The sequence below is a fragment of the Nanorana parkeri genome, unplaced genomic scaffold (genome assembly GCF_000935625.1).
Source record: "Nanorana parkeri isolate BGI_ZX_2015 unplaced genomic scaffold, ASM93562v1 scaffold503, whole genome shotgun sequence".
Lineage (NCBI taxonomy): Eukaryota > Metazoa > Chordata > Amphibia > Anura > Dicroglossidae > Nanorana > Nanorana parkeri.
In genome coordinates, this window is record NW_017306771.1 from 629003 (window position 1) to 635812 (window position 6810).

Sequence of the window (6810 nt, forward strand, 5' to 3'; positions counted from 1 at the left end):
TTTAGAGTTTCTAAGTTCTAATTTTTAATTTTGCATTGTTCTTTCAATTCAACCCCTTAATAAATGACAGAATTCCACATACTGTAAGTTTTCATTTTCTTGGGTTTGATCAAAACATTGAAAAAATGTCAGACTGAGTAATTTGATTCAAGTATGCAACAACGTTAGGCTGAGCATACTAATGCAGATCCAACGATCAATCTGTCTCCTGGCGAAATTGGATAAGACACAATGCAACAGATCTGGTTAAATTGTCATTTGGCTTCTCTGCCCAACTTTCAATTCAAAAGCAGTGATTTGTATAACCCAGTAGACAACGATAACACAGGATATTTGGGGGAGCAACTTACAAGGAAAATTTCTTGTAATGGACTGTGGCCTGGAAGGTATACCCAGCCAAAAGGCCATTTGATTGTAGGGACAGTTTCCTGTGGGCTAAAGAGGGTGCACCACACTGCTGTGATTAGTGGCCATTGGGATCTGTGGGTGTTGTCCTAAAGGCCATGGTTTATTGGGACATACCTTTTCGCACATTCAGTAAATTCTAGAAAGAAGGGAATTTAATGGGTGACCTGTAAGTGTGTGGTAGTGTACAAGCTTAACAGGTTATTGCTACTTTGTAAAAGTAATATGCACTCACGTAGATAAAATATCATGCCACTATCAAAAGTAATCCTTTTTCAGTTTCCTTTAACAAATGAGCACAACGTTTTTCTTAGTGTTGCATTCAAAGAGTCTCCGCCGGTCTTTTGAGACGTTCTGAAGCCGGCACATCCACTGCCGGCCACCATATCCAGCTCAGATTCCCCCTTCTGCGGTCATTGATTGCTAGACCCGCCAGCATCCTAATAACCTATGATGTCAGGTGCAGCACAGGACGATAACGTTTTTCATCCAGACCTGCAGTGCGCTCTGCCTGCTGAGGAAAGGTGTGGGGACACTATGATGGGGACAACCATTAGTCTCTAATGTAAGAGTGCACTTTGATGGGGACAATTAATTTAAGGGGGCACATTGATGAGGACAAAGTACAAACATGAGATTTGTACCTTGTCAGCTAGACCAGTGTTCCTTAACCTTTTTTTTTTTAGTCATGCCATTCTTTAAAAGTATGCACAATCTTGGGGCACCCCATGGTAAAATGTGATAGATTTTAAGGGGACCCCACACATGAACACAGAAAAAAGTGTGTTTCTCCCTTCACATCAAGATTTCCCTAGTTTACATCAGAAGCCCCTCTTTCATATTGGAGTTCCCCCTTTACATCTGGAGCCACCTTCACATCACAGTCTTACTACCACAAAAGTTTGATGCATCCCAGAGGAAGCCAGAAAGCACACCAGGGTGCCTCACCACCCTGGTTGAAAATGGCTGACTCCCTCAGCTCTGAAGATAAAACATCTGCCCAGGTCTACTTGACTGAATATACTGTAGTTTGGGTGGATTTTTTAGGGTTGCCTTCAGACTACATCGTGCTGATAAATGTAGTTGATTTGACAGAGTAGATGCAACTATGTATGGGCAGTTTTAAATGCTGCACTGGATTTAATAAATGTAACCATGAAAAGGAGGGAGACCGGGTATAATTAATGGGGCCATAAAGTAGACTGGGTAGGCCTTAGGGAACAAAATGATTAAATAAGAAATCTCTCACCTAATACTCTTGTTATAAGTGTTATACAAAATAGAACAAATTAATTAGAATGTGTTTACTATGTAGTGCTTTGGAAGAAAATGGTAATTATTATTAGTTAAAATGTCAGGCTGATTCACAATTTATATGTTTGTTTTATTCAGCCTTCTCTAATAAAATGTTTTGTATGCTCATCTCCTCTTTGTTTGATGTTTGTTCCTGTTGATGACTGAGAATGTGCTCAAATAGGTACTTCTTTCTCAACGCAAGCAAGACCGTAAAAAAAAACATGATATGATCCGTTTGATTTTATACTTGACAGGTACTAACAAGATTATTTAAAGGGAAACTAAATGTTCCTTTTTTAATGCATATTTGCATATTCTGCTACGTATTTGGAAAATACTGTGCTGGTGCTACGAGAGGACTCCATCTCTTTGGCTTCTTGATTGAGCTTCACTGGTAGGAAATCCCTAGAGGTCATAGCATTTTATCTGCCTCTTCTGCAGTAAGAGTTGAGTGGGAAGTCTACATTGCTGAGCAGTCTGTTTTTTGCACTTCCCAATCCTTCCCTGCGGCCTCGTGATCCGCCTCATTTTTTCCAGAGCTCCTAGTAAGGGGACTATGTGTATGGTACTTCTATGCAGCCTGAAGCTATTGAAAAAAAAATAGTATATTTTCACCTCATATATTCCCCAAAACTCCTCTGCTTCTGCTTTTTCTAACAGTATTCTGTGTCTGCTGGGACTTTCTAACCATACATCTCCTCTGTTCAACTGCAAACTGCCCCCTATAATAGCATCTTTGTGTAGTGGCAGTGCAAAAAAAAAAGATGTCCTGGTAGAACCAACCTAATAGACACCAAAAACATGGCTGGTAATTACTTCCTGGAAGAAAAGAATTACATCAGCTCTCTGAGATAGACACCTCCTTCATCAGCTTAGAGGAGAATTAACTGAAGAAGTTTCTTAAAGATGGTGGGCTTTTGATACAGCCACGGGGAGGAAAGCATGCATACATATCTGTAAAAAAAATAAGTCAAGGCTACTGGACTTGCTGCATTTTTCTTGAAGACGTTTCACTGGTCATCTAACCAGCTTTCTCAATTCAGAATGACTTGTACAAAAAATGATCTGGGAATAAATATGGTGAATGTAGCTCCAATCCACATAATCTGTTAGTCACAACTAGCTGCCCAGAGAGAGGTGTTTAAACAGCATTGTATGTGGCAGACAATAGATGTCGCATTTGGATTAAAAAAAAATGTATTTATTTTGTTTTTAGCTTAAAATGGTCTTACAGATGCGTTCCAGTGCATTCCAGACGAGACAAAATAGGACAAGCAGTATTTTTTTGGTCCGGACGGACTGCACTGGTGGGAACACAGGCCAGAAATAGCATAGGAATACACTGGGGTGCATTTTGGGTCCGGAAACAGTATGGTCTGTTCTGGAGGTGATCTGAATGTGGTGTGAATGGGCCCTTAAACCAGTCCTCCTCCCTGTCTAGGAAGTGTGCCTGACTGTCTTCAAAGGAGTGACCTTTTTCCTTTTAGATGTAGGTATACTGCTGAATCCTGACCAGAGGGTTTTGCTCTTCTATGCTGTGCCATACGCTGGGGTAGCTGCTGTTTTGTTTCACCGACATACAATTCTGAGCACTCACTGCACTGGACTGCATACACAATGTTGTTCATCTTGTGTTTTGGCGTTAAGAGCTGATCACTCATCTACCAGAACTAGTTTACAGCTTGTAAGCAGACTTTCATCAAAGCAGGGGCTCTTGTTGATTCTTCTAAAGGTCCAAAAAAATCCACCGTAAAAGTTATTAAAGACGTTTAAAGATATGTTAAAGAACACCAGGCAGAAATATTCTTAACCCTTGCTGTGGGGCTACCCCAGCACTGCAAGGTGTTAAGTGCTTGTTTTTGTCTAGTGACGAAAATAAATTTACACTCGCCTGAATCGCAGACAGCTGGCTGCTAGACCAGACCCTGCAGCCTGTCTTCTCCACTCCAGTGATGGAATGTCCCTCGGTGTCCTCACGTCCTATATTCTGTATAAGCTGTGATGTTTTTTTCTTCTTTAATACTCACCGATACCTAATTCTGATACTGGAAGTCCCAATAAGGAAGCCAGGTGGCATGTAATGACTTGCTGCCTGGCTTCCCAATTAGCCGTGAAGCTGCCTCCATGCTCCCTCGTCACCAGGTGATGAGGAAGCATGGAGCCGGCTTTCTGGCCAATCAGAAAGCCGTTAGGCAGGTAATTACTCGCCGCCTGGCTTTACACGGTGCCTGGTTCCTGATTGGCCAAGGAGACAGCTTCATGGCCAATCGGGAAGCCGTAGGGCAAGTAATGACTCACCTCCCATCTTCCTGATTGGCCAGCTTCCCAACCAATCCGTAAGCTGGGTGGCGAGTCATTACACGCCACCTGGCTTTCTGATTGGCTGGGGAGCAGGCTCCATGCATATAGCAGGCTTCCTTGGCAATCAGGAAGCCAAGGGGCGAGTCATTAACTGCCCCTCAGCTGACGAGGGAGCATGGTGCCAGTTTTCTGGCCAATTGGGAAGCCGTGTAATGCGCAATGACTCGCCGCCCGGCTTCCTGATACTGGAAGTTCCGGTATAGTCATAAGCACAAGTACTCTCTCCAAATACTCGGTATAGGCACCGGTCCGATACTACCGTAGTATTGGTATCGTTGTATCTCTACTTTATAGGGTTTAGATAATTGGGCAGGCCATGAAGTAGATTTAACTGCCTCCCGGCCAGATGTTATAATTGAACGGCCAGCTGGGAGCTTTTTGGATGTTACACTGCGTGCACAAGTGGAAAGCTGTCAAAAAAATTTAAACATGCAACGATGCCATATACAAGCCATCCGGCGGCTGTAGAGCACATCTCTGCTTCATCAGCTTCTTTGGGGGTCCCTAGGTGACATTAGAATTAAAAATATTTTTTTTTTAAAGTCTCCACCCATACATACAGATGTGCAAACATGTGTCTGCTGCGCATAATTGCGCTCATTACACCGCACGTTACATATCGCCATGAACATCGCAGTGAGAGCAATAATTCTAGGGACATTAATCACTGATAACACTAAACTGATGAGCAGCAAAAGCTATTAAAGTGTCGACTATGGTAAATTTTGGGTATGGTAGTTTTTTGGGATTTCGCAGATGCGCGCAATTTTAAGACTTGACATGTTTGCTGTCTATTCACCCGACGTGACCCCGTCTTTTATATTTTACCAAAATATTGGGTGATAATAAATGTATTATAACAAAATGTAAAAAAAAAAAATCAACATTTTCGGTAACTTTTCCTCAATATAGTAAAAAATAAAAACCCTAGTGGTGATTAAATATGACCAAAAGAAAGCTCTATCCATCTCCAAATAATGGTATAACATTTATTGCAGTACAGCGTTGCATGACGGAATAAATGTCAGTCAAAATACCGCAGCGCTGAATACTGAAAAATGGCCTGGACAGGAAGGGGATGTAAACATCTGGTCTTTAAGTGGTTAAAAAAAAAAGCAGATAAAAAAAATCTGGAACACTTCATATCGTTGTGTTGATGGACAAATGAAGCTTTTTGCTTGCATTGGAGATTAGATTGAGATCATTCAGCATTCCCTAAAGGTGCCCATACACCTGCCGATTATCGTACGATAATCGCGGGAAATCCTGCGATCGTACGATAATCGGCAGGTGTATGGAAGGCATGCGGCCGTTTCTACTGTATGGTCGCACGTCTTTTGTCTCCCGAGCGTGCTCGAAAACCCGCAGAGAATCGTACGATTGTCGGCGGCTTAGTGGCGTACTCGGGAGACAAATGCCGCACGGGCCGGTGTGCCTCCCATCAATATTAATACATGTCTGTATCTCGGTACGGGCATGGATGGGAGTAGAGATCCACCGATACTATTTTTTCTAGACCGAGTACATCAACTATAGAGGACTACATATACAGTTCCCAGTCTCCCCCACATCCCCTCTGTACCCACATCTAGGAGAGCGGTGTGTGGGCGGAGACAGCCCGCGCTGTCACAGGAGGCTGAGCTCTCCTCCTCGCACCGCTCGCTCAGCCTCCTGTGACAGGGTGGATGGAGAGCGGGTACAAGCAGTCAGTGATCAGTGGTCGCTGAGTGTTATAAATAATTGAGGACAGAGTATGTGTACTATATCCTCCATTATGAATGAATGGGAGTGATCTACATCAGTGCTTCTTAAAGTGTGGGTCGCGAACCCATGTGGGGTCCCGCAAGTTAACAGGGGGGTCGCGATCCGAGTCCCTGGCCATCACCGCCATCAGGGGGGTATGGCCGGTACTTGTGTGAGGGGCCCAGGCGGCCGAGGAGGTCTGGGCACCAAGCTAGATTGTTTTTGCTGGGGGGGGAAGAGGAGACGAGACGAGAGAGACACTGACACGCTGGGGGGGAGAGAGAGCGACACCGACTTACACTAGGGGAGGCGGGAGACACCGACCGACGTTGGGGTCCCTTAAAAATTTCCTCGGCCAAAAAGGGGTCACGAGTGGAGAAAGTTTAAGAAGGCCTGATCTACATCACCTCCTGTTCATTCATGATTGGGGATATAGTAAATACACTCTGTCCTCATGTTATCAATGAACAGGAACACTCAGTATACAGGATTCCTGTTCATTGATAACAGGGGATACAGAAAACAGGGGATACTCTGTGTCCTCAATCTCTTTTTCTATTTTATAAGGGAAATATCAGGGTTCTGTTTAGATCCCTACTATTTCCTCGAAGCCCCCAACAGTAAAGTAAAAAAATAAAAATATTCAATACAAATAAAATATAAAGAAATAAAGTTTATAAAAAAATACAAATATTTTGGGGAAAAAAAAGGTAAAGGTTAGAAAAAAAAATTTCGCCCTGACATTTTTTCATTTTGGTTTTGAAATTTTCATTTCGGTGCACCTCTAGTTAATTAACTTTTTTTATTTATCATTTTTTTCCTAATTTGTTAAACTCGTTCCGGCGTGAAAGGTAGCCGGGGGGGGGGAGACTTTCCTGACGGGGGCGGGAACTTACCTGCCACTCCTCTGCTCAGAGAGGTGCCTGTGATCACACCTGTCATTGCTCCGTCTCTCTCCTCCTTGCCGCTTTGAAGCTGCAGCGGCCGGGAGGAGAGAGAGCCGCT